We start from the raw sequence: 27,764 nt of genomic DNA on the forward strand, positions 1-27,764 counted from the left end.
TTCACTCTTTCCAGTGGATCCAGGGAAAATAATTTTCTGGCCTTTTCTAGGGTCTGGAGCTGCATTCCTCACATGCCTTGGCTCGTGGTTCATCCTTTCTCTTCAAAACCAACAGTGCGACATCTTGCTTCACTGGACACATAGCCTTCCTCTCTTTTGGGGAATGTCCCTTGTCTCTTTTTTAAGGAGCCTTGTGATTACTTTTAGGATTTCCCTGGATTATCCAGCATAATCTTCCAATTTCAGAATCCTTGATGCAGGCACATCTGCAAAGCCTCTTTGGCCACATAAGAAAACAGTCACAGGTTACAGGGCTTGTATCTGGACAACTTTGGGGCCACAGGCTATAGTAAAGTCTCATTGGTGGCTAAGAATTCTAATGCTGCAACACATAGCACCTTAACCATGGTGACTGAAACATCTGTTTCTTCTTGCAGTTCTGCAGGCCAGTGGGAGGGTCTTGCTTGATCTTCCCAGGCTTGGCTGGTTTCAGCTGGGTTTTCTCATATGTCTATGGTCAACTGGCAGATTGGCCAATCTAGGCTGATCTCAGCTGGGAGCAACCCACCTCCCCTGACTGTGTTTTATAGTTTAGCTCAGTCATCCGGAGTTCTTATGGCCTTGTCTCTCATGGTGAAAGGAAAGAAAGAAAGAAAGAAAGAAAACACACCATATTTAAAGCTTCTTGGTATCAACACACCTTCCTTTTAAGCTTGTTGGTATCAAGTTTGCTGCTGCTCCACTGAACAAGGGTGTCCCATTGGCTATTAGAATCAGAGGAAAACACACAATTAGAGGATAAATGGGACACAAAAGGGGCAGTTGAACATTAATAGAATCAGTAACTTGCAATAACAGACATCAGAATTGGGGTAGTGATTCTAGTTCTGCTTTTGTTGCTTGCTGTGAGATTGGACTGGAGACTAGTTACCTCTCCTTTTGGAGTCTTTGTTTCTTCCCTGTTACACAGGATACTAAATATGTATTGTAGGGGTGCGTGGGTTAAGTGAAATATTGCAGTTAGAATACTCTGCAAGACACAACTGCAAACACACTCAGCCACCTTATCTTCGACAAAAGGGCCAAACATGTTCACTGGAAGAAAGATAGCCTCTTTAATAAATGGTGCTGGAAAAACGGGCTTTCTAAATGCCAAAGACCAAAACTAGATTCACATCTAGCACCATGCACTAAACTAAAATCAAAATGGATCAAAGATCTAAATATGAAAACAGAAATACTCAATCTACTGGAAGAGAAAGTAGGTAGAAATCTTGAAGACATAGGGCTAGGTAGAGAGTTTATGAACAAAACCCAGACTGCACAGGAAACACTTCAAAGAATCAGCAACTGGGATCTCATCTTATTAAAAGGTTTTGCATAGCAAAGGAAAGCACCAAAAAAGGTGAAAAGACAACCCACAGGGTGGGAAAAATTTTAGCAATTGTCCCTCAGACAAAAGACTTTTATCTAAAACATACAAAGAATTGAAAAAAATTTAGATCCCCCAAAATTCAAAGACCCAGCCCAAAAATGGGCATCTGAGATGAATACACACTTCTCAGATGAAGAAACACTAATGCTAAGTAAATATATTAAAAAATGCTCGACATCACTGGTCATTTGAGAAATGCAAGTTAAAACAACACTGAGATTCCACCTCACTTTTGAAAGAATGGCTATCATCAAGAAATCAACCAATAACAAATGCTGGAGGGACTGTGGGATCAAAAAGGAACTCTTCTTCGTTGTTGGTGGGAGTGTAGATTGGTGAAACCACTGTGGAAATCAGTGTGGAGATTCTTAAAAAAAAAATAGGATTAGAGATCCCATTCAATCTAGCTATTTCTCTTCTGGGTATCTTCCCAGAAGAATTAAAAACATCATACCACAGGATATATGTGCACCTATGTTTATAGCAGCATAATTTGTCATAGCTAAATCTTGGAAACAACCCAAATGCGCATCAGCTGAGGAATGGATAAAAAAGATGTGGTCTTTTGATACAGGAGGACTACTCAGCCATAAAGAAGGATAAATGTGAGACTTTTATAGGCAAATGGATGCAACTAGAGACCATACCCATAAATGAAATAAATCTGACTCACATGTATCAACATCATATTGCCTCCCTGGCATGAAAAACTGAAAGAGTAAATAAGTTCTAAAATGTATAATAGATATTGTAAAATGGGAAGAAACTGCTCAAAAGGAAAATGGAACTAGGATGGGTGAAAGGGGAAAGGGCATTAGGGAAAAGTCAATTATACTATTAGTCTCTCTTAGTTCATTAAAAAGAAAGGTTTGTGCTAATATCAGTTGGAGAAAGTTTTATGTCTATATCTTATACACTGAGCAATTCTTTAAAAATTTCAACATGTAATGCATTGACTATTGTTATTCTCCTATTATTTAGTTATGAAATTTTGTTTTACTTTTTTTTCACAAAAAACCAGAATACTCTGCAAAATGCTGGGAACATGATTAAAACCAATAAATATGAGCTTCTAATTACTTTTTAGGTAAGTATTATGGTAATAGTAATAGTAATAGCAATTGTTATTTGTATTTGTGTCACAATTGAAGCCATTTTGTTGTTAAAGCTCCTTGTTATATTTCTTCCTGATGGAAGAGAACACATTAGAATTTGAACTTGGGAATTATTCAACTGGAAATTTTCATGCAATCCTAACTCAAGCAGAAGTAAAGGCAGATTACTGTATAGAGCTGTTTAAATGTGTTTGTACAGCTCTAAGAAGGTGTGAGTGTACTTTGTTTTTAAAACGAAATCTAATTTTGCTCTTCATGGTTCTAGATGGAATTAGTGTGATTTTAATAGCAAATTTGTAATTGGCTTTAACTATTATTTATTGAAGTGATTATTTTTCATGTTGACATCTCAAATGGAAATGTAGAAAGTCAGACTTGAAGAGTTCCATGCTTTTACTACTTTCCCAAGCAAGCAGATGTCAGTTAAAAAAGGGGTGTTATTAAGCTGGAAGATGCTCAGTGTTTAAATGAATAGAAAAAAACCCTCATGAATATTGGTTTTTGAACTTTAATGTAGCATTAAATTACTATGATGAAATATCCAAAATTAAGGGGCTTTGACATTCTATTGTTTCTAAACTCAGGAAAGTAGAATGAATATGTATGAAACTGAAAAATGATAGCCATGTAAGGCTTTCTAATTCCATATGTATTTCTGGAACCCAGTTTTAGTTTAGAGGTATGGTTGCTGGTCAGGCTAGTATTGCAGGAGCAGCTCATATTTTGGAATTTTCCTGTGGGCCCAGTTTGCTCCACCCCAGGTGTGCTGTGGAAGAGAAGCTTCCTCATTCTCCCTCCTCTGAGCCCTCTGGGTTTTCTCCAAGTAAGCCAGAAAGTTCTTTCTGGCAACCTTAAATCACTTTTATCTCTGTGACACATGGGTTTTCATGGTTTCCTGGAGAAATGCTTGAAAAATATAAGTGGTTTCCCCTAATCCTCCAAATTCATAGTTTCCTGTCTTTCTCACTGACTTACAATCTTTTTCACACTCAGAATCCCTAGACATTGGGGGTGCATGTCTCTTGTGATTACTCCTGGAGAAATCGGTATCCTCATTTCAAGATGGTTATTTTTAAATGTGACAAGTGTTGGATATTTCAATACAGTTGTTTTGTTTAAATCTGAAAGGCTCAGTGGCTGTTTCTCAGCAGTGAACACCAAGACCTGTGTTGCCACAATGGCCCACTTTGGATGTGTTGGTTCCAGAACTCAGAGTCTGTCTTCTCAACTGTACAATGGGAGTATGGCACCAACGCTCACAGGTATCATTTTTTCCCCTCATAGGTATTACGAGTGTCACTGGCAAAGAGGATAGGCTGGGTGAGCATGCTGTGACAGCAAATACCAGTCAGAGTTAGATGGTGACTCCTGTCATTCTTGTCTTGGGTCATCTTTGGTATTGGGGATTGAATCAGGGGCCCTTCACATTGAGCTACATCCCCAGTCCTTAATTTTTTTTTTAACTTAGAGAGAGGATCTCACCAAGCCACTAAGTTGGGCCCAAACTTTTGATCCTTCTGCCTCAGCCTTCTATAGTGCTGTGATTACAAGAGTGCACTCCCATTTCTGGCTTTTCTCGTATTATCTTGATCCTTCCTCCTATAGCAACTGGCTCAGTGAGTGGAAATGCTGGAAAAACATCTATTTTCTAAACCAATTGTTGATACTCTGTTCTGGTTAACAGAATATGCACATTTTTGACAAGCCCATTGGTTTTTATTTTTAACTTTAAATCTATTTTAATGTAAAGCAGAATGCCCCAATTTTTTTAAATGCTGAATACATGAAATCTTATGTTCTAATAAATTTAACAAAATGTTTTTGAGAATATTTTATGCTGTCACATATTTTGTTTTATGTAATTATAGAGGTGATTGTTATGTTAATTTAGCAAAAGCAAATCTAACAGGTGCCAGTTGCACAACTGGATGGAACACCAACCCACTCCCACCGATTTCCTGGAGATGACCTCCGCTGCACTCTTTTTGTGTCTGTCCCCCAGTTCTGACATTGAGGGGGAAGTGATGTCTTTTGTATCTTTGTACACACAGTGTCCAGCACATAGAAATTGCTAGATTTGTGTTGCTTGATATGTTTGATGATTTTTTTTTAAAGCTGAAGCTATATATATATATATATTTTTGGTACCAGGAATCAAACTCACAACCTCACGCTTGCCAGGCAGGCACTGTGCTGCTGAGCTAAATCTCCAGTCCCTATAACATTTTAAATGTTGAGAATTAATCCTCTGTACCCTGGGTCCATCAGGCTATGGTTTGAGTATAGGGCTAGTTCTGGTGTACACTCCTGAAGGGTCCAGGTTATAAGCTGAGTTCTTTCATAGGCAGATGGTAAAGCAGTTTCACCACAAAGATGCCATTGTGAAGGGGTGGAAGGGGGAAATAAGCAGAACTAGACAGAGACAGAAGCTGAATTATAGCCTTGCCAGCCTGGCAGGGAACTCCAAGGCAACTGCGACCTTTCTGAGGTGTCCACATGGGGCTCCTACATCCCTACCCACACAGTCATTGGATGCAGATTCTTCAGGAAGAGTGCTCCTCTATGTGTTTAATGATGGGATCTCTGGAAAAAAAGCCATGTTCTGTACCCTTTACCTGTTTTCATAGTATAAATACTGTCTTTGTGTTGAACACAGAGTTGGGCAAAGATGCAACAGTTGGTTTCAAGGATCCGGAATGAGCTTGCTCATTGTGACCTCAGTCCATGTAGCCCTCTGCAGTGAGCCAGGCTCTGATAGTTTGGCAGCTGGAGCTGGTATTGCTGACCTGACTGATGCAGCAGAGCAGACAAATCTTCCTTAGAGAGTAGGATCTGTGTGGCACAGCTCCGTGCCTGCCACAGTTGATTTCCTGGGTCTCTGCATTCACTTCTCCAAATGTGTCTGGGGAGCAGTTACTTGGAGATCCCAGAAGATTCTTTTCTTGAGGGGAAACTCACAAAAGGATGGTTAGGGGGATGCAGAGCATTTCATACTACTGTCATTGTTGTCAGAGCCACAACTGAAACTCATTGCCTCCCCCTTTCATTATCCAGTCTAGCTATGATGTGCCTCTTTGCTACATGTCTTAAAGCAGCAGAACCAACTGATCATAGATCAAAACTTCTAGAAATGTGAGTGAAAACATTTCCTCTTTTTAAGTTGATTATCTCAGGTACTTTGATACAGTAATAGAAAGCTGATTAACAGAACTGATGTTGAACAAAGTTTCTTAAAATCACAACCATTTTTAATGTTTAGATCCTTTGTTGATATTTTTGGTACCATTTTGCCAGTGAAGGTTTTTGATAACACAATCTGAAAGTCTCTACTTCATGTGTGATGTGTGAAACATTTGGGAAAGAGGTTCATTTTTGTAAAAAGATGAGAGTGGACTAGTTTGTCAGGGTTCCCAATAGCACAGACTGTGGCTTAAACAGCAGAAATTTGTCTGACAGTTCTGGGGTTGGAAGATCAGGCATCAGCAGGGCTGATTTCCTCTTGGTTTGTACAGCTGTCATTTCAATTGTGTCTGTTGTCTGTGTGTGTCTGTGACCCAATCTCTTCTTATGGGGACACCAGTTATACTGAGTTAGGGCTCATCCTAACGATTTAATTTGAACTCATCCATCTCATGAAAGGCCGTGTCTCTGAATATAGTCCATTGTGAGTTGCTACAGGGTAGGACATCCACATATGAATTTTCAGAAGACATAATCCAATTCAAAGCAGAGGCCTTCTATTGTCCCAAAGAGTAAGTAATTCAAGGGTGGTTGCCATAAATCTACTCAGAGAAATGAAGTATAAGTAGCATGTTTGCTATCAATTTGTATGCTTCTTTAGATTTCCTGTCATATTTCATTTGTAAATGATTGATGACTCAGAGCCAGAAACAACATGGCAGCCCAATGTTGTGAAGATTTGCTCAGGAGGCAATTTCCTTTCTGTCTTGAGGGAGATGCCAGAGGTAAGGTTGTAAGAGAGCTGCCACACTGAGCCCTTTGTTCCTAGAGCTAGATTTGGGTTCATAGAGCTAATCTGAGTTCTAGATGTGTGGAAGTGGCCATGGCCTCTTTTGATATCATGGAAAATGAAGATATTGAAGGGTCGGTGTCGTGTCTTCAGCCATATTTTTTCATGTCTCACTTTCAATCATTGAGGCCTGCACCTCCTTGGCTGAGGGCTTTCACATCCTTGTTTGGTCTCTTTCCTGCTTCCTGTACTACTTTCCCCTTACTGACAAGTGCTTCCTGGGATCATATCCAAGAAAAAAATCCTTGTGCTTAAAAGTTTGTCCCAAGGTCTGCTTCTAGTGTAACCCAAACTAAGACACACAAATCTCTCATCTACTGCGTGTTCAAAATGGATCACTTTGGGTTTTTTTTTTGGGGGGGGATAAATATTCTGTTATACTTGAAGAAAAAATATCCCTGTATATTACTGTATGCCTAGATCCCTCTGCTAAGCTTGTAAGAAGAGCTGCACAAACCCAGAAATCACCTAGACCTGGAATAACTCTGGAGTTCTGTATTATGCCAGACTAGCATCTGCTGGTGGTTCTTTACCTCAGAGGGTAAATGGCAAGTGGCCTCCGAGGAGGAAACATCAGGGGACACATGTTGATCTCCTTATCAATGTGTACAATAAATGTCAAGACCTGTATGCCCCACTATGGCTCTAAAAGGACATGCTCTTTCTTGTGCAATGTTCCAAAAGCAAATGAGTCTTACCTTTGGCGATTAACTGCCTCTTTCCAGTGATTTATCTCCTGACTTAGGGGACCCAGCCATGAAGACTTTTGACTGTTCTTGAACTGCCAATTTGTTCTCCAAATTTGAAAAAATCCAATGAATAGATGGGTGGGAGGTAATGTCTGCAAGATGGCTGACCAGAGCTGCCTAATACACCTTACTCTACAACGAGCAAAGAAACAAACAAACCAAAACAAGATAGGATCCCTGAAGAAGGTACTCGTCTATATTCGGGAAATTGCAAAATCTCTGAGGAGCACATGACCCAGTAATTCCACTGCTGAAGATATTTCCAACAAAAATGAAATCAGCACGTCAAAGAGACACCTTTACTTTCATGTTCACTGGACCATTAGTCACATGGAAACAATCTGTGTCCATCAGGGAATGACTGACTAAAGAAAATGTATTTACACACAGTGGAATACTATTCAGAGATAAAATACTGTCATTACAACAACATGGACGAATGTGGAGGACATTATGTTAATCCAGACACAGAAAAATAAATGCTGCATGATCTCACTCATATGTGCAATCTAAAAATGTGGATTTCATAGAAATAGAGTAGAATCATATTTAGCAGGGGCTAGGGAAGGGAACAGGGTGGTGGCATGTGTGATCAATGTGTAAAAAATTACGATTAGCTAGGAGAAGACAGTTCTGGTGTTCTATTGCACAATAGGGTGACTATAGTTAACATTAATGAATTGTACATTTCAATATATGTAGAAGAGAAGAATTTAATCTCAGAGATTTGATAAATGTCTCAGATGATGGATATGCTAATTCCCAATGTGATCATTACAGAATATATGTATATATGAAAATATATTGTGCAAGAAATATGTCCCAATATTATATCTATTAAAAATAAAGTAAGACTTAAAAGAATTTAAGATTTCTTGTCAGTTAAAAATGATTTGTCACAGCTGCTGACAAAAAGGTTTTTCCAATAATGAAATAAAAACTGATCCATTTGTAGAAAACCATGCGTCCCTAGATGTGTAAATTTGACCCATTTGTCAAAATGTCAGTCACACTGTTTGGAATGATATCTCTCAGATGACCACTTTCTTTCAAAGTAGGCTTTGGGGGACCACATGGTTTCTGTAGAGGTGTGAAGATTTTTTCTTTAGAGCTTGTCTTTTGTATTTGGCAGAAAGCTTCCCCATCCTGTAGAGAAAAGGAAAAGAAAAAAAAACCCACCATTGCACAAAGCCTCTGGGGAAGAATAGAAGCCATAAGATCAGTGTTCCAGGAAAAAGGTTCTTTCTCAGGGGTCTACAAGGGAGTGCTGACCTTTACATGCACATGTAGTGGCTCAGGTGCTTTTGAAAATGATCTCTCTGGTGAGTTAGTGCAGCCAATGCAGCACAATTACCCTGGCCTGCTAGGAGGAAGGAGGGTGGTTTTGATGAAAACTGACTTTCCCAGATGGAAAGAAGCCTGCTTATAAGCAAGCAAGAGGAACACATTCCAGAGGCTGCCTGGATTTTCCTGGCAGTGGTGTTTAGCCAAGAACTCCAGAAATGATTTCTTTACTAACTACAGAAGGTATGATCATTTACCACCCTCCAGTAATCATACTTTTTTTTTGGGTGTTTGGGTTTTTTTTTCTGGTACCAGGAATTGAACTCACGACCTCGCACTTGCTAGGCAGGTGATGTGCCTCTGAGCTAAATCCCCAGCCCTAATCATACTGACTTTAATTTTTCTTATCGTCAATTTTTACTCAGAAACCAAGCTTGAGGGGCTGGGGATTTAGCTCATTGGCACAGCACTTGCCTGGCAAGTGCAAGGTCGTGAGTCTGATTCCCAGTACCAGAAAAAAACTACCCCCACAAAAAGTAAGAAACCAAGCTTGAGAGTCATTTGGGACCAGGTTTATTTCTTTGTATTTAGTTTCTTTTATGGATAATTTGGACTGTCATAGGAAAGATGTATGTGTTCATGGGGGAGGCAGCATTACATTTGCATCAATCAAATTCAATAAAACATAATTTTATAGAGATGCTAGTGCACTTGTGTCTATGAGCTCATGCTCAAACTGCTTTGGGGCAATCTCCCATTCCCTGGAGGGAAAGACAGTAGTTTTGTGGACACTCTGACCAGTTCAAGTGGGAGGTTTGGACTCCTGGGAGTGGCTTTTCCAATGTGATGTCTGATGCCTTTGGATGTCCCTGGCACCATCATGGTCAGAGTGGCCCTGGCTTATGACCACAGGACCAGCCTGACATTCCAGTGCTACCATCACTCCTGCTCAGCATATCTACTGGTGCCTGTGTGGATTTTGTGTGCCCCTGGCACCTCCTTTTCCCCTGAAATGTATAACTTCCCCCATGACTCAGTGAAAGACATTGTCCAAGCTTTCTTCTAAATGGGGCTTTACCTTTTCAAATGACCTGTAGGTTACTGTTTGTGAAAAGCAGCCCAAAGATGATCTCTGGATGCCCTGGCTCATCATTTACCCAAATCAAAGCTAACTGCCCTTGAGCCTTCACAATCTTTTTCATTTCATTTTAGTTGCTAGGAAAATGAGTTTTCCAAACATGCCTTTTTTTCTATAAATCCTGGGACTTTCATTTATGCAGCTCCACATCTGTAACTCAGCTCCCATGGAAAGTGATCACTACTGAACCATGGAGTGCTATCTTCTTGTTAATGACAAATGTACATATGCTGGTTTCCAGATTTCCATGGAGCAGATACTGTAAACAACCATTTAAATATATCACTTCAGAATATTTTCCTAGATACTGAAGCTAGCAACCACACCACTATATTCATTTTCTGCAAGTATAACATATTACTACAAACTATAGGCTTTACAACACTGGAAATCTATTTTCTCCCAGTTCTGGATCCAAGGAGCCCAAAATCCAGGGTTGTGTGTCTCCTAGAGGTTCTATAGGGGAACCCTGCCTTTCTCCCTCCAGACACATCAAGTACAATACTTGAAGATGCATCCTTACAATGTTTTCCTCTTCATGGCTTCTTCTATCTTCTGTGTCCTCTTCTGTCTTTTGTAAGAGCACTTGTCACTGGATTTAGGACTCATCTGGTTAACTTAGGATAGTTACATTATAAGATCCTTAGCTTATTTGTGTGCAAAGACTTTTTCCAAGTAAGGGCACATTCATAATTCTGGGGATTAGGATGAAGACATATTTTAGGAGCTACTAAATAGTCCCTAGTCTCCTGTGTCTCATAATTGAAACGTGTCCAGCAAACTCCTCTGATCAGTGCTGCAGGTTACTTTTGAGTTTCCTTCATCTCTAACTCTGCTGGAAGTGGAATAGAATATTTTTTTCCCTGAGGAACTAGTTGTTAGCTGTGTGTCTGGTGTGACCATTCCCCTGCATAAGCTTCTAATCTCTTATCCTTATTTAATAGGCCTATTTTATTTATAAAGCAGACTCTCTCAATCTTGCAAGTAGCAAAGACATGAATACATGACCCTGATATTGCACATATTATACTCTCCACCGATGGCTCCCAGCTGACCTTGTAAGTACTGGAAGAAACAAACTCAGCTAGAAAGTACTTGATTGAGAACTAGAAATATGAAGATATGTACATGGATCAGGTTAAATGTTGAGCTCCAGTTCTTGCTATAGAAACTAAACTCATATTTATCTGTAATTATAAGAGATAAGGAACTGTGTGAAATGTTGATTTGTGTCTCGAAGAGGACTGGGATCTGCCTTTCTCATGCGAGGTTGTACTTTTTTATTAGTTCACATCTTGTGATCCATGTAGGACCTGCTTTCTTCTATAGCGTTTTTCACTGCTTCACTGTTTTCTACTTTTCCTTCACTGCTTCGCTCTTTTCTACTTTTTCTGCACTGCTGCTTGTAGGGCAATTCCATGACCTGGGGCAACTGCTGCATATTTTCAGCCAGTGTGTGTGAGAACGAGGCTATACTCCCATGGCCATCATGGGTATTGTTCTACACCTTCCTCTGAGATGTGATAGGCAGGGCAAAGGAATGCTCTGACACAGAGATGTGGTCCTGAGGTCTATGTCTGTGCTCTGTCATATTTCCACACCACCATACTCCACATGACTGATGCTACCATCAGCTCTACCTTCCAGAAGTGGGCTGGAAACATAGATCCTCTTCCTCTGTGCAACTCTTGGAAGTTCTTATTTTTGGCATTTAAGGAGAATTTTTAATGCAATAATCCTACTATGAAGAATTTATGTTGAGGAAATACTTGGAAAATGCACATAGATTTATACACTAAATTGTTTGTTTGCAATAATCTTATGATCTGCTGGGTGTGATGGATACCTGTAATACCAGCACTTAAGAGGCCGAGGCAGGAGGATCACCATGAGTTTGAGGCCAGCCTGGGCTACATAAGCAAGTTCAAGGTCGGCCTACACTATGTAGTGAGACTCTGTCTAAAAACAAAAACAAAAACAAAAACAAAAACAAAAACACAAAACCCAAAAGGGCTGTATAAGCAATAATCTTACAGGTTCACTGTTAACAATTGATTGTATAAATTAGTGAACACATATACAAAGGATAACTCTTCCATTCTTAGGGGTATTAGAATTTATTTGGAAAGAGCTTCTTGCTGAGAAGTAGTATAGGGTGATGGCTAAGAGTTTGGGGATGAAGCAAGGTCACCTGGACTCACATCTAAGCTCTGTCACTTACTAGTTCTGTGGCCTTGGGTACATTATCAAGTTCTCCAGCCTCCTCTTTTTTCATTTGTAAAATGGGTCATTGTGAAGATTACATGAGTTAATTTGAACGAGAACATGAAGCAGTTGGGACAGGGAAAGAACTCAGTGGAAATTAGTATTAAGGACATAGTTTTATAGGAGTAAGAAGAGTTTCTAGATGATGAACCTATTTTTTTATTCTACATACATATGTATCAAATATTTGTATACATTTGTTAGCACACTTATCACAATGCCCTGGGATTCCAGAAGATTTGACTTATTTATTCAATAAAGTGCTTTGATTCTGGTGTTCTACTTTGAACCCTTTCAGATGTTCATTCTTCCACATATTCATTGGCTGAGCCAGTATTTACAGAGCATGACAAAGCACTGGAGAGTAAGACAGTCACTGATATCGCATAGCTGGTGGTCCCAGAGAGGAGGAGTGGCTATTCAGTGGGCAGGTCGCTCCTTACTTGGTGAGAAATGCACCAGCTGCCTCAAGAATGCAGGGAGGGGGCTGAGATGGTATGAAGGGGGCACTGTGAGACAGGAATTAGTGAGACAGAGGTTAGGACTACTAGGCCATAAGAATAGTGTTCCCCGAAAGAAGGTGGGAAGCCCAAAATGGAGGTCTGCTGAACCATCACCTTCCAGGGATCTTACAAAAACATTGCCTGGTGTTGTGCCACCTGTCAGGGACCTTCTCAAAACATGATCAAGAACTGCACTGGCTCAAGGGCACACAGCACTTGTACCATGGCCCAATCTTTCTAAACCCCCTCGAAACTCCTAGACAAAGAGCCTCTTTGGGTATCCTGCTCAGGACCCCTTTTGGCTAGCAGGAGTTCTACTTTCTTGCCTTTATATCTTTTAAATAAATTTGCTTTTACCCTACCTCTTTAGTTTGTAGTTTCAGTCTTCATCATCATGGTTCATGACCTGAAATTCCAGTAGGACCTGAAACAAGTCATATTAGAGCTGATTGTTGAAAGATACACAGGGATTCCCAGAGGAAAAGTGAGTACTCCGGCAGAGGCACAACAGGTAGGAAGCCCTCGAGGAACCAAGTGTCTTGGAATTAAGAAGGCCAGGGAGCCGTGAGCAGAGCAAGAGACCAGGTGGCAATGGAAATCCTTTATGACAGCAGATCGCTATATCTAAAACAGGCAGTCATGCATAATGGACTTGAACAGTGATGAGTTAATTTAATTTAGTGCTTAAACATATCTCCCCATCTGCTCAAGGAAGGTGGATCAGCAGGGGCTAAATATCTGAAGGACCCTGCTAGGAGGCGCTTGATCATTCAGGGGAGAAGCAAGGTGGCTGGAATGAGGTGGGCAGCTCTGGACATGGAAATAAATTGATTGCCTTGAAAGACAATCTAATTTAAATTCAAAGAATCTTCTGCTTTAACCTCATTAAAAAGGAATGCAACTCAAAATAGGACAGCTTAGTAAATTAACACAGGAAGCACTGGGAAAATGAACAGCCTGCATTAAGCCCCTTAAAAGCCTGTAAGTACACCTTGCAGCTGCAATGCCTATTCCTTTAGCACCAGCTGTACTCTGGGAGATCAGGGCCACAAGACCAGCCACAGGGTGTATGCTCAGGTCAGCTCTGCTAGCTAAGCTCTACCTACTCAATGCTTACTTGCTCCCCTAGAGGCACCTTTGGGCTCCAGCACCACAAGCCCTTGATGCAATAGTCTGAGAGAACGGTAAGTTGCCTTCCCAACCTGTCTCTTATTTCCCGAAACACTGACAACAGAGAGGGCGCTGGATTTGAGGGGGATGACAGTGAAGGGAACTTGGTAAATCTTTCTCAGGACTGGATCCTCAGGCTTGTGCTCAGCTAGTGTCCTGGCCAGAGGTTTGGGGCTGCCTTACTATCTGTGCATCTTGCAGTGAGTGACATGACAGTGCTGTCTGATGACTCCCAGCATCTGTCAGCCTGCAATGGCCTGCAAGATGAAGTAAAGGAATTGGCAGGGTAATCTACCCAACGGAGAGGGTTGACTGGCCTCCCATTGTGACTTTGCTCCCTAAGTCAACATATTACTTTACATGTGCCAAGGGTTGTGAAGCGCACAGACATCGAGAATTATTAGACCTTCCTGAAAGAACTGAGTCTTTTATTGATATAGGTTTTGTTCTATCGCTAAAAATACTTTGTGCCTTAAAGTGAACTCTTACACTGGTTAAATGTAGCTATTTCAGCTTTGTTTTGGTTAGTTTTCCTATAAAATACACGCGGTCATTTATTTCCCTTTGAATTTGTATTTATTCTTGTATTTGAGATCTGCATCTCATAATTAGCACGGGGCTGCTCCCAGTAGGTAGTGAGCAGGTGACAGGGGTGACTTGCAGGCTTGTCTCCAGTTGGGACAGGAGCAGCTGCCGCCAGAACCCTCTAACTGCAATTATAGCTTGGTCTCTTAGGAACAGCCATGCCACCTGGGTGCTATTCCCTCCTGAGTGGGTAAACACTGAGACCCACGCTGACTGCAAATCCAGTCAGAATTTAGGAAGGATCGTATGGATGTGGGAATGAAGTTGGTACAGATTTGTAAATCACATTTCCAGTTTTTCTATATTTTACAAATATTTTAAAACTAGGAATGTGAGGGATGATGTTGAAAAAAACATTTACAACGTATTAAAAGTAGTATAAAGCTAGTATAACTTTAGATATTCTTGTATTTATCTACAAATATCTGCAAGTAGTGCAATAAAAAAGGCAGACCCAAGACAGATAAATGCAGCAAAGTCAGAACTCCATTACAAATGAAGTAACTCACCTCAACAGAATGTAAGCAAAACAAAGAAACAAAAGAAAAAAAAAACATTGATTAAATATCAGAGTGCTACTAGGCACTCAGGCATGTACTACTCTTTACTCCCCAAAGACTCAGGAGACAATCCTTGGTGAAAGAAAAAATCTATTCAAGGCTAGCTCTGAAGAAGATGGAAGGAGATCTTATTGCCGTAAATCTCCATCTTGCTTCATTCAGGTGTAAAAAGCAAGGACTTTCACTGTAAGGAAAAAAGAGAGGAACACCGTGAGACAACAGACAAGGAGAATCCTCAGCTGTTTCATCCCCCAGGTCATTCTTGGCTTCTTGGACATCCTGGGGCCAACATCTGCATATTCTGGCCATTTACCTGAGCTAAGACGGGGTGGTGGTTTATGACTTTAGCATGAGGAACCTGAAGAATCAGCCTGGCTGTAAAGGGAAAAATAATTTTAAAAGACACATTCTCTCAGTGGCAATAAGAGGGGCGCACAGCATAGGCCCCAGGGTTGTCCAGATTGCCCAGCCTTTAGGCTACCAGGACACTCCACTCACAGCATCTCTCCATGCTGTCAACACAGACTCCTGATGTGGGCAGCTCCAGGCCCCTACACAAACAGGTCTCTGAGCACTGCTTATAGAAGTCACAGCTGACTCACTCCAGATGCTGGGTGAAGCAGCACACAGGGCTGGGTACAGAGCATCAGTGGACAGCTAGCTGGCTTGTTATTAAATAATGTGGAAAATACTGTTGGGCAGACAACACCAGCAGATACTTTTAAGTAATAATTTGATATGTGGTGAAGGTGGTATTTCAAATCAGTGGGCATTATGTATTGGATGTGTCTTATTAAAATTCCCATGTGGAAGTCCTAACTCCTAATGAGACTATATTTGGAGAGTCTTTAAGAAGAATTTATGAAGTCATGAGGCAGGAAGAGTTGCAGGTCTTTCTCTTTCCTATGAGCACAGTGGAGAGGCCACATAGGATACAGGGAGAAGGCTGCAACACAGAAACAGGACTCATCAGAAACAAATCTGTTGGCACCTCGATCTTGCACTTTCAGCCTCCAGAAGTGTGATAAAACAGAGGTTCATTGCTTAAACAAGGGGTCCCCAATTCCTGGGCCACAGACCATTACCAACCCATGGCATGTTAGGAACAGGGCCACACAGGAGGTAAGAGGTGGGCGAAGGAGGGAAGCTTCACCTGCATTTAGAGCTGCTTCCCATTGCTTGCATTACCATCTGAGCTCTGCCTCCTGTCAGATTAGCAGCAGCGTTAGATTCTCATTGGAGTTAAACCCTATGAACAGTGCAGGTGAGAGATCTCAGTTGTGCCTTCCTTTGAATCACCCTGAAACCACTCCCACCCTACATTTGTAGAGAAACGGTCTTCCATTAAGCTTGGAAATTGTTGGTGTAAGTAATCCAGACTACAGTATTTTCTTATTGCAGCCTGCACAGAGTCATAGAATAGGTTAGGAGTTTATTAGCCTGAATCACAGCTTAAGGATGTAATAGTGGAAAAAAGTAAAATTAGACACCAAACCCACACTACATGAAGATGTTATCAATTTTATCTCTGGGATCTTGTCCTGAGGATGAAGAATGATGAAGTCGATGGACACAGTGCTGGGGGACACACTGAGTAGTTTATTAAAAAGAATGAAGAAGAGCTTTCACTAGCCAAGAGGGGCTCGAAGGGAGGACAACATAGAGGTGCCCAAGTTTGGGAGATTTATATATAGATTTTAGTGGGCTATTTTAGTGCACCTTTAGTGGGCTATTTCAGTGGGTATGTGAAAATTAGACAATGAAACAGTGTGGCTGCTGCTTTTGGCTAAGACTTTTTAGTCAGGAGAATAGACTTCCCTGGGGCATATCTCAGTTTAACCAGGCCCTTGTCCTTTGAAATAGTGTGGATGATGTTTTTAGCTAGGCCTCTGATGTCAGGAGAACAAACTTCCCCTGCACTCTAACTTTCCAGGGTAGACTTTAGTGAGCCTCTTTTTCTTGCGTTCTAATTTTTCCAGGGCTTATTTTGGTTTTAGGTCCTTACCCTAAATACATATTGTTTTTATATCCTCTGGTCTCATAGTCAAGCAGCACTAATCGAATGTATCAGTGAACAATTAAAGGTCAATATATTCATTTTCAAGAATTTAGAGGGCAAGAACCCCTGACACCATGTTTCTTTCCAAGAAGAATATTCTACTGATATGAGAGCCTGTCTTTGCACTAACACATTTCCTTCAGACAGTGGAATAATAACTTTATTTCTAGTGTTTGGAGTTATCCAGGGTGTAGTAATAGCCATCCTTGAAGTAGTTTCTGATACATAGTAGTTTACATTGTAATTGTACTGTGCAATATTTCTGAAGTAAATAACTGTTGTAGTCAGGGTTTACAAGGGAATAGATTTAATACAGGACATATAATTTATAGGATTATTTTATAATATTCACCCAGAGAGTCAAATGCAGAAGACTGCAGGAGATCTGACCATGCACTAGAGACCTAAAAAATCCAGCTGAGTGCCTGGATCCCACAGCAATGTCCTGCACAGGTTCAGCTGAATACCTAGAGCCCATACCAATGTCCTCCACCAGTCCAAGGAGGCCTAGAGCCCACAACAATGTCTTATGCAAGTCTGTATCAAGGATGTGCACTGGGAAGGCCCCAAAGGTCAGTGGTAGAAGCTAGAAAGTCAGTGCCAGCAGGATGAAGGATCTGTGCCAGCAGGCTGAGGGATCTGCACTGGATCCAGGAAGTGATGCTCAAGGTAAGGACCAGAACCCACCCACAAAGAAACTACAGCTGTCTTCAGTGACAGTGAGGATTTGAGTTCCTCTGACAAAAACAAGTGAACTCATATCAGGAAAACCAGTGTAACAATATTCCCCAAGAGAATCAATAGCATATCATCTTTCCAGTTATGCCTTTATGCTCTTGGTGACAACCCTCATTTGGGCCTTCCACACTCAGAACCGCACTGATTCAGATCACCTGGGTGTTAAAACTGATCATTAGTTAATCCACCACAATAAATTATAAAATTATCCTGATAGTTCATATGCTCTCAAGCAGCTTCCTTGTGGTTTAAATAGAAACCCTTGGGGCTGGGGATTTAGCTCAGCGGCAAAAGTGCCTGCCTGGCAAGCGCAAGGTCATGAGTTTGGTTCCCGGTACCGGAGAAAAACCAAAAAAAAATAAATAAATAGAAACCCTTGGCAAGGTGTGGTAATGCATGCCTGTAATCCCAGCACTTTGGAAGATAAGCCAGGAGGATCACTGCACATTCAAAGCCAGCCTGGGCTACATAGTGAGTTCAGACCATCCTGAATTACATGGCTAGACCCTGTTTCAAAAAACTGCAAAATATAAAGAAATATAAACTCATAACTTCATTGCCCTCCAACCACAGCTGATGATCTACATGCGGCAGGCATACTCTAAGATGATCACTAATGAATCACACTCTCATGTACTTCTCTGCTCCAGTATGTGGATGCATCTATTGTTTATCTCTAACCAACAGAATGTGGCAAACTGCAGAGATGTCACTCCAAGTATATTTGCACAGGTAGGCCACTTGGTGTTTCCAGGGATTGACAGTCTGAGTAAATGTCACTGTTTTTGTGAATTCAGGGATCTAGATTCTATAGAAGCCAGCAGCTCTGTGAAATTTGTGGAGTGTGTTTGGTAACCAGTTTCTGCCAGATATTGTACTAGAGCTTTTGTGTCTTCTCAGCGAGCAGCTTGGGTGTCCTTAATCAGAAGTGCAGCGATCTTCTCCAAAGAGGGTAAACAAGTTTGACCTTTGAGTCCAGGTCAGTTGACTTTTGAGTCCAGCACTGGGGCCTTCCATTTAAATACAAAGAGGGCTGGCTGATAGGAGCCCATCAAAGGTGGCATTTTTTAGGTCCAGGCAGGTGTGCCATCAGGCTGTGGGTGGCAGAAGACTGAGGCAATGTATATGGAGGGAAATCATGGTGGCATTGACAGCTCAGAGATCTTGAGCTAGCTTTACAGATAGAAGAGGTATATTTCAGTAGTTTGACAGTCTATAAACATTTTGTGGCATAAGCAGGAGGAGACAGAGAAATAGGCTGTCTCAGAATGGTCAAATCTGTTGTCAGTGCCTCCCTGAAAATAGTGGGAGAGGTCCCAAACACTTATAGCAATAGTCCAAGTGAACTGGCCCTTTTCATCCTGTCTCTGGATCTTCTCATTCAAAGGCAAAGAGAGGCTCCCTAACAGGGGCAATTCATAAACAGAAGGAGGCAACTTTTAAATCCAGGCAAGTGAACCAGGTGGCATCTGGAGGTAGCAGTTGAAGAAGCGTGTATGGGTTGTGAATTGTAGAGGGTAAGGTTATGGCTGGAGCATGGTTGGTGGTCAGGCCCAGAGGTGAGTTTTAGGAGAAGTTTCCAGAATTTCAGGATTTCAGTTATCTGTCTCAGGCCGATGCAGGTTTCATCTTTCTTTTGGGGAAAGTGCGGGGTTAAACGAGAAAGAGGCTGACTGGTTTGGTGACAAGAGATGGTTGCTTCTAACTTGAAGATGAGGTGTCTTCCTAGAAGTGGTATGGACACTGGCTTATATAGGATATCCTCCCAGGCTGTATGCTTGTGCCTGGCAGAAGGGGTGAGAGGCAAGAGTCCCAGCTGCCTTGATAATGGTAACTTATTAACAGAGGGGACTTTTGAAGGCAAAGATTTCTGTTCCATTGTCTGCCAGGAAAATCACTGGTTTGTCCCCAGATTTTGCAATGATCTTGGGCTCTCAAGGGCCCAGTTTGATAGAGCTCAGTCTGTCCTATCAATCCAGGCCTGACAGAGCAAGGAAGGGTTCAGGTTGAGATGGGCATGGATGGTCAGGTTTCTTTGTGTCTTGAAGACAGAGGGAGATTTATTTTTTAGTGTCTATAGTCCTTATATTAGGCTTCTGGGTAATAGTGGTAACTTTTGACTTATTGATGGGCTTTTTGTTCTCCCTCTTTGATGGCTTTGAGAAGCATTTAACTGATTTTAGATTTCTAGGTGATGCAACCTTTGGGAAAGGTCATGACAACTCATTTGTCAGGGCTGGCAGTCCAATTTTTCCTCAGTCAAAATGTGGAACTCAGAAGGAACTACTGATAGTTATCTTGGGTGGGTGTTAGATGGTGCCGTCTGACTAGGATAGGCATAACCAAGAAGCAGAAGGTCTGGGGAGACGGCTTCTATGTCTGAATGCAAACAATGGCTAGCTGGAACTAGTTCAATTGGCTGGAAGTAGATGAGTTGGGAGTGGGGAGTGAAGCTATAGGTACTGGCAGCAGTTACAGCAGCCAACAAGGCTTTAACGCAGAATTCTCAGGAAGAATGGGCCTCGTTTTCCTTTTTTGTCCTTTGAGATGCAGGGAGTAATTTGGTTTCATTTTTAACTCCATAAAAGCCATTTTCCTTGCAGTCAGGGACTGTGGGTTTTGATTAATTAATTCCCATCTCAGACTTCCTGTATGTGTGTTGTGTACCTTCCTATATGTGTGTTGAAAATGACAGTGCAACAGACAAAGGGTGGGTGCCCTTCAGAGAGAGACCATTCATATGTCTGCCTGGCTGTGCCCCTCATGGGACTTAGGTGCAACTTAGCTAAGGAGGTTGCCAGGCCTCCATTATGCCATATGTCAATAACAACCGAACCACAGGTGAGGGCCCAATCAGCCACCTCAACCAGTGCTTCCCAGTCTTGGTGCACAGATGGAGCAGCCTATTGTTTCTGCCATCTGTTCCACTCACTTACACATTGATTCAACAGACACTCAGAAATTAAACATTCCAACCACCTTCCCTTGAGGGTGTTCCTGACTAATGAGAGTTGATTAGACTCCCTTTCTGCTCGAACTGAGCAGGACCTGAAAAGAGTAACTGGGGTATCCCCAGGGATCTTACCAGAATCAGGTAGGCAGGCAGGTGGACAGGCAGACAGACTGTGTCCTCCTCCTTTTGGGGTCTAATGTGAACTGCTCAAGTGGGGAGCCAGGAATTCTCCTCCAGACCTCAGCAGGGACTCAACAAATTTTGAGGGCATGTCTTCCTGTCAGGACCTGGAGAGGTCCTTGCTCCATTCATGAGGGCCACGACTGGTGATCAAAGAGGTCAGCATGGCAAGTCTTCCTGGCCAACACGCCAGATGCAAGAGCAAGCAGATACATCAAAACAACATCCAGGATTTGGAGGCAGATTTATTTATGTTGACAGGAACTGGTTGTATCATTCCCAAAATATCAGGCCCTGATCTCTAGGTGGTCTAGGGCTTACATGGGACAAGCAAGCAGGAAGAACAGAGGGAGAATGTCTTGTCAATTGGGGATTGGTTCATTCAGTGTGCATCATAGTGACCAGCTGTGTATTGTAGTGACCAGTCATTTCTAAGAAACAAAAATAACATGAACTGTAATCCAAGCTGTAACCTGGGCAACTAACACACTGAAGTGTACTGGCTTGGGAGGGCATCCTCTGCTACACCATAAGCACATTGTTACTAAAGAGTATTCTACTAGATTGGAGTGTTCCTTCTGGCATGGGGGTTTAAGAAGCAAGCAGCTCGGTGTGTCTTGCTTTTGGAGAGAGCCAAAGGGTAGGTAAGTGTAGTGGATTGACAACTAGTGGTCAGCTTATAACCCCCAGCTGAACTGAATAAGCATGGTGGTGGGTATGGGAGGCCTACCTGGGGATTGTTGCTAGCACCATAAGAGGCAGAACAGGAGAAGGAGAAGTATGGCTGTTGGGAGCTGAGAAAGGCTGTTGGGACCTGAAAGACTGTTGGATCTGGTAGAAGCTGTAAGGAGCTGTTGGAGGTGCTCATCATGCTGGCTTTCCTGATGAACTTGGCTGTTTTCCTCCTCCGAGGAGCTTGGGACCTTGATGGTACTGAGAATACCTCCGGGTCACTTTGGGGGAGCTCGGGTCCTCACTCTGAGCATTGCTTCTTGACTCTGGAGGGGAAGATGGTGCACAGGCTGGTCTCCTGAAGAAGCTTGCTGCATTGGCTTCCCTGATGGGAACTCGGCTATCTTGATCATCGGAGGAGCTCGGGACCTTACTGTTGCTGAAGGTGGGTGTGGTACCTTTCAGAGGAGCTTCGGTTCTTCTGAGCATGGCTTTCTGGTTCCAGCGCAGATCCTTCATCCTGCTAGCACAGATCCTTAGTCCCACTGGGACAGACTTCCTAGATTCTACCACTGACCTTTGGGCCTTCCCAGGCCTGTGAAATAGGCCTGCATGAGATATTGTCATGGGCTCTGGGCCTCCAATTGGATTCATGGGAGGCACTGTTATGAGCTCTGGGTCTTCAGGTGGACTTATGCAGGACATTTCCATGGGATCCTGGCCCTTGGCTATTTTTCTGGGTCTTAGTGTGTGGACAGATTTCCTGCACTGTCTTGTATATCATTCTTTTGGTGACTATTATAAATAGTCTTACGAAATATGTGTCCTGTATTATATTATTTTTTCTCTTTTGCACAAAATATCCCCCAAGCGAAAACAGTAACTTGCGTGTTTTCCAGTCAACAACCAGTAAGGAACTAGGTCCTCAGTCATAGCCCCTCAAGGAAACACATTCTGCCCAAACCTGAATAGGGTTTTTAACAAAGTTTCCCAGTTGAGCCTCTAGATCTGAAGTCTTTATGGTTAACATCTTGATTGCAGCTGAGACTCTGAGCAGGAAGATGCCTGAGCCATCTGATTCCTGACCCAAAGAAACTTAGTCGGTGTGTTATTGTTTGTATCTAGATATCACCTTCTAGGGGGAACATGTGCTCATAGGTTGGCTTTTGGAAGGTGACTGAATCATGCAGGTGTTACAGCTAATTGGAATGTTAGGAGGTGAGGCCTGGTCTGGAGAGGCAGATCACTGAGCATGTGTCCTGGAAGAGTGTGTCTCCCTTCCCTGCTCTGTCCTTCATTCTCTGCTTCCTGGATGCCACAATGTGCGAACAGGAGCCAAAAGAAACCTCCTCTCTAAGTTGTGGTTGCTGAGTATTTTGTCTGAGCAATGAGAAAATGACTAAGACATGATGTGTTAGTTTTCAGTCAATAAGTAGAAGACTGTTACTTACTTCTACAAGAATAGAAACTACTGCTCAATGTTAATGTCCCCAAATATCAGTTCCTGGATGGGTTATTTTAGTGGCTATTAACACTTACACTGCTTCTATAGCATTCTGCCCCACCATTCTAAGCCTCCACACCTGGACTCTCCATAGACAAGCAGTGCACCTGCCTGACCATAAAGATCAATGTCTTGCCACATAAGAACCATGTTTGGTGCTGGGGATATAGCCCAGTGGCACAAGCACCTGCATGGCAGGCACAAGGTCCTGAGTTCGATTCCTGGTACCAAAAAAACCCATGTTTGTCTTCTTTGGGTAAACTTTTCCTAGACATGCCACAGGACCTTCCTAGCATGCCATTAGATAGAGTTGGCTCACACACACAGCCCAAAAGCATCACTAAAGCAAAGATTAGTTTCAGCTAATCATAAAAAGCTCCACCAAGATAAATTTCTGGATAAATGTGTAAAAGCAGGTAACAAGACCAAATCAACACTGTTGAACAAAATGAAGATGATTCTTGTGCAGCCAAGCAAGTTACTTTCCCCTACTAATTTATCACATAGCAATTTTGTAAATTATGATAGTATCACTATCATAGAAGCCAATTATATGTGGCTCACCATGTGTTTTAACTACTTCCTCATTGATAAGACAAAATACATAACATTCACAACTTAAAGGAGGTTTATTTTGGCTCATATTTTCAGTCCATGGTCAGCCAACTCCAAGGCAGAAATGGCACCATGGAAGGGCCTGAATGGAGGACAGTGGGTCATCCAAAAGCAGCCAGAAAGCAGTGACAGAAGGGGAGATCAAGGGACAAGACTACCATCTTTCAGGTCACACCCACAGTGATCCACATTACCAGACTCCACTTGCTAACAGTACATATAGCTACTGAAGTCATCAATGCATGAATCCACTGATAAATATAATAGCTCATGATCCAATCTCTTTCCACACACAAAAATTTTGGGGGATATTTTAGAACTAAACCATAACACCATGTGCCCTACAATATCTGAAGCACTTTACTGACTGAAGGTGCTCCTCACAATAACACTTTAAGGCAGGTTTTATTATTATTCCCTTTAGAATATGTTGGTGCAGAAGCCCACTGAAGTTAAGGTCCAAAGTTTTAATATGTAAAAAGTGGAGCCAGGAGGTATGTTACCCTTTTAAGTGGCAAGGCACACATGTAGAACCCCATCACTGGAAATGCAAATATAGATTCCTTAGTTACAGGGTATTTGATACATACATTAGTATATCTGTGTTGCCTCATTTAAAGATGCAAGGAATAGGAACAAAGGGAATTTTTCCTTCTAGAGACTGCTTTTCCATGGAGTGGAATTACTACTTCTGTTCACAGCTGCCTAAATTTAGACTTAGAATGTTAACAATTGTGTCTGACTTGTGTGTTTTGAGGTAAATAATTCTTTTATTAGATCCACTGGCTGGTTGTTAGCTTCAATCTTTAGAAAAATTATCTTCTTATGACACAGTTTGGAAATAATGATCACACAAATTTACAAATGCTAGGGCAGAAGGAAAACAGTATATAGTACAATACTTTAGACTTGATATATGTAATCAAGATATAGGGACAGTAGAATGTCACTTAATGTAGAAAGTCATGAAGTAAGTCACAGTATTATGTTAAGTATACTTGTTTCTTATCTACAGTTGTGCTGGTACCCACTTAAGGAAAATCTGTTAAGACAGGATGTTCATATGCATAAACCCTAAATATTAAAGGGGATTTTCTGTGTGCTGTAAGGCTTTAGCCACTATCCAATAGATCCTAATAGCACCTCCCAATGTAATGTTCATAATTTGTGTCTCACATTCTCTTGGACAGAGCTCAGTCCCCTGGTCCCAAATGTAATGAGAGGCTAAGAATTGCAGAATGTATATCTAGAGAAGAGAGTGGTTTTAGTAGAACACATAATCAGTCTCAGTCATACAAGATTTGTCCCGTGTAAGTTCTGAGGCCTGCTAAGATTTGAATTCTGTTAAAGATTTTCCCACACACATCACATTCAAATAACTTTTCTGATACTCAGTGACAGCTTATGGCAGGGAGTTTTCTCACATTCATTATGTTAGTATGACTTCTCAGCTGTGAGAGTTTTCTGATGTACAGTGAGGACTGGTTTATGGCTCAAAGCTTTCTTACACTCATTAATAGGATTTTTCTCTTGATGAGTTCTATTATGCTCACTGAATCCTGACTTTTGGCAGGTTTCCTTACATCCTTTACATTCACATGTTTTTTTCTCCTATGTTAGTTCTCCAATGCTCACTGAATGGTGACTTCCAGTAGGTTTCCCCACATTCATTATATTCATGGGTTTTTTCTCTTGCATAAGTTCTCTGATGATCACTGAATGCTGACTTCTGATAGAAGGCTTCCTTGCATTAATTACCTTCAGAAGACTTTTGTTCTGTGTGAACTCTGTGATGCACAGTAATGTGCAACTTTGAGCAGAAGGTTGTTCCACATTTATTACATTCATAAAGTTTTGCCTCTGTATGAGCTCTCAGATGTATAGTGAGGATTGAGTTCAGGAAAAATGTCTTCCTACATGCATTATAATCATAGGACTTTTCTTCTAGTGAGTTGTCTGATGCACACTAAGTGCTACCTTTTGGTAGAAGGCTTTCCCAAATTCATTATATTCATGAGGCCTTTGTCTTGTGTGGACTCTGTGATATATAAGGTGCAACTTTTTGCAGGTTTTCCTACATTCATTACATTCGTAAGGCCTTTCTCCTGTGACAGTACTCAGATGCACTTTGAGTTCTGACTTCTGACTGAAGGTTTTCCCACATTCATTACATTCATAAGGTTTTTCTTTCGTGTGGATCTTCTGATGCTGAGTGCTGTGTGGATTCTCCTACTTTGGTAGAAGTTCCTGAATTCGTTACATTCATTAGGTCTTTTTCCTGTGTGAGACTCTGTGTTGTACAGAAGGTATGACTTTTGCCATATTTTCCCACATTAATTACATTCATAGAGTCTCTCCCCTATGTGAGTTTTTCTGATGCTCACTTTATGCTCATTTCCAGAGGAAGATATTCCCACATTCTTTACATTCATAAGCTTGTTCTCTGTGTGAACTCTGGGATACATACTAAGGTACAACTTTTGATAGGTTTCTCCACATTCATAGGGTTTTTCTCTTGGGTGAATTCTCTGATGCACATTGAATTCTGACTTCCAGTAGTAGACTTTTCCACATTCATTACATTTATAAAGTCATTCTCCTGTGTGGGTTCTGTGATTTACCTTTCAGTGGAAACTTCTCCCACATTCATTTCACCCACAGAGACTTCTCCCTTTGTGAATTCTCTGATTGGCAACAAGATTTGACTTATGGACAAAGGATTTCTCACAATGGGCACATGCATAGTTTTTTTTCACTATATGAGTCCTGTAATACATGGTAATGTCTAATTTGTTTATGAAAGTTCTGTCATATTCAATACATTCATACAGTTTTTCTTCTGTACATTTTCTGATGTTTAGTGAAGTTTGCCTTTTTACCAAAAGTGTTCTTCTCTACCTGAGTTATATCTTGGATAATGAGAACTAACATATCACATGATATGTATGGATGGTCTCTTCCATATGAAACCTCTTATGAACAATGAACACTGTCTCCATGTTGAGGGCCTTCTCTTGTCCACTGTATTCAAAAGGCTGCTGCTCAATCTGCCCCTGGTCATGCTGACTAAGGTTTTTATGATATTGGTGGGACTACCTATATGTATTAGGGGCATCAGGTCCAGCATATATCTCATTAAGGTCACTAGGGAGAAGAGCCTTCTGACATAAATTATATTCTTTGGGCCTCATTCCTGAATAGTCTGTTATTTATAATCTGATTTGAAGCATGGTTTGGGCTCAAATAAAATGTTCTCCCTGATTCAGCTCTCTCCTCAGCTAATTTTTTTTGGTGATTACAAGCTCCTTTTAATTAAGTCATTGACTACCTGGACATCTAAAATTAGGAAAAATAACCATATCCATAAAGCACATATAAATATTTCTGAGGGAATGCTTGTGTAAAGGTAAAGAAGTTACTTCTTATTTTAGTGGTGTAAAAATCTTAGGAAAGTCAATAATGTGTATTGGTAGAGATTTATTTTGGTGTTTCTGGGGGATTAGTTCCAGGGTGTCCTGAAAATACTAAAATCTTTGGACGCTTCCTCAAGTCCCTTATGTAAAATAATGTTTTTGTATGCGACTTGAACAATGCTCCCACCTACTTTAAATCATCTCTTGGTTTACTTATGGACAAAAAGTACCTAATACAGTATAAATGCTATGAAAATAGCTACTATACTGTACTATTTAGGCAATGACAAAATAATCTTTCCATGATCTGTACAGACATGATTTTTATTTAGGAATATTTTTGATCTGAAAATATTTGACTCTCTGGGTATAGAACCCACGTATAGAGAGGGCTGTCTGTATAAGGTTTATTTTCCCTACTGACTTAATGTAGTAAATTATGTTTCCAATGTTAAGCCACATTTTTCATTGCATTATTTTTTCTTTTTTAATTTATAAAGAAATATTTGACAAAAATACTCATCTAATGTTCAAGTATGAACCTTACAGTGATTATTGTCATTGTACATATAATTATGAAATTACCCCAGGTAAAATCTGTTCATTACGATGTGTTGAAATACATATTGCAGAAAATTCCCCTTTTGCTTCTACCTATGGAAGGGCAAGTGCCAAGCCATTTCAAAATAAGCCAGATCACTGTGTTCTTCTTAACAAGACTTGCCATCAAGTGGAACTACTGAACCGGAACCTAATGGATGCAATTTAGGCTGTGAGAGTCTAAAAGTACTGAGGG

Source organism: Chinchilla lanigera, unplaced genomic scaffold (genome assembly GCF_000276665.1).
Source record: "Chinchilla lanigera isolate Chin_1 unplaced genomic scaffold, ChiLan1.0 scaffold00076, whole genome shotgun sequence".
NCBI lineage: Eukaryota > Metazoa > Chordata > Mammalia > Rodentia > Chinchillidae > Chinchilla > Chinchilla lanigera.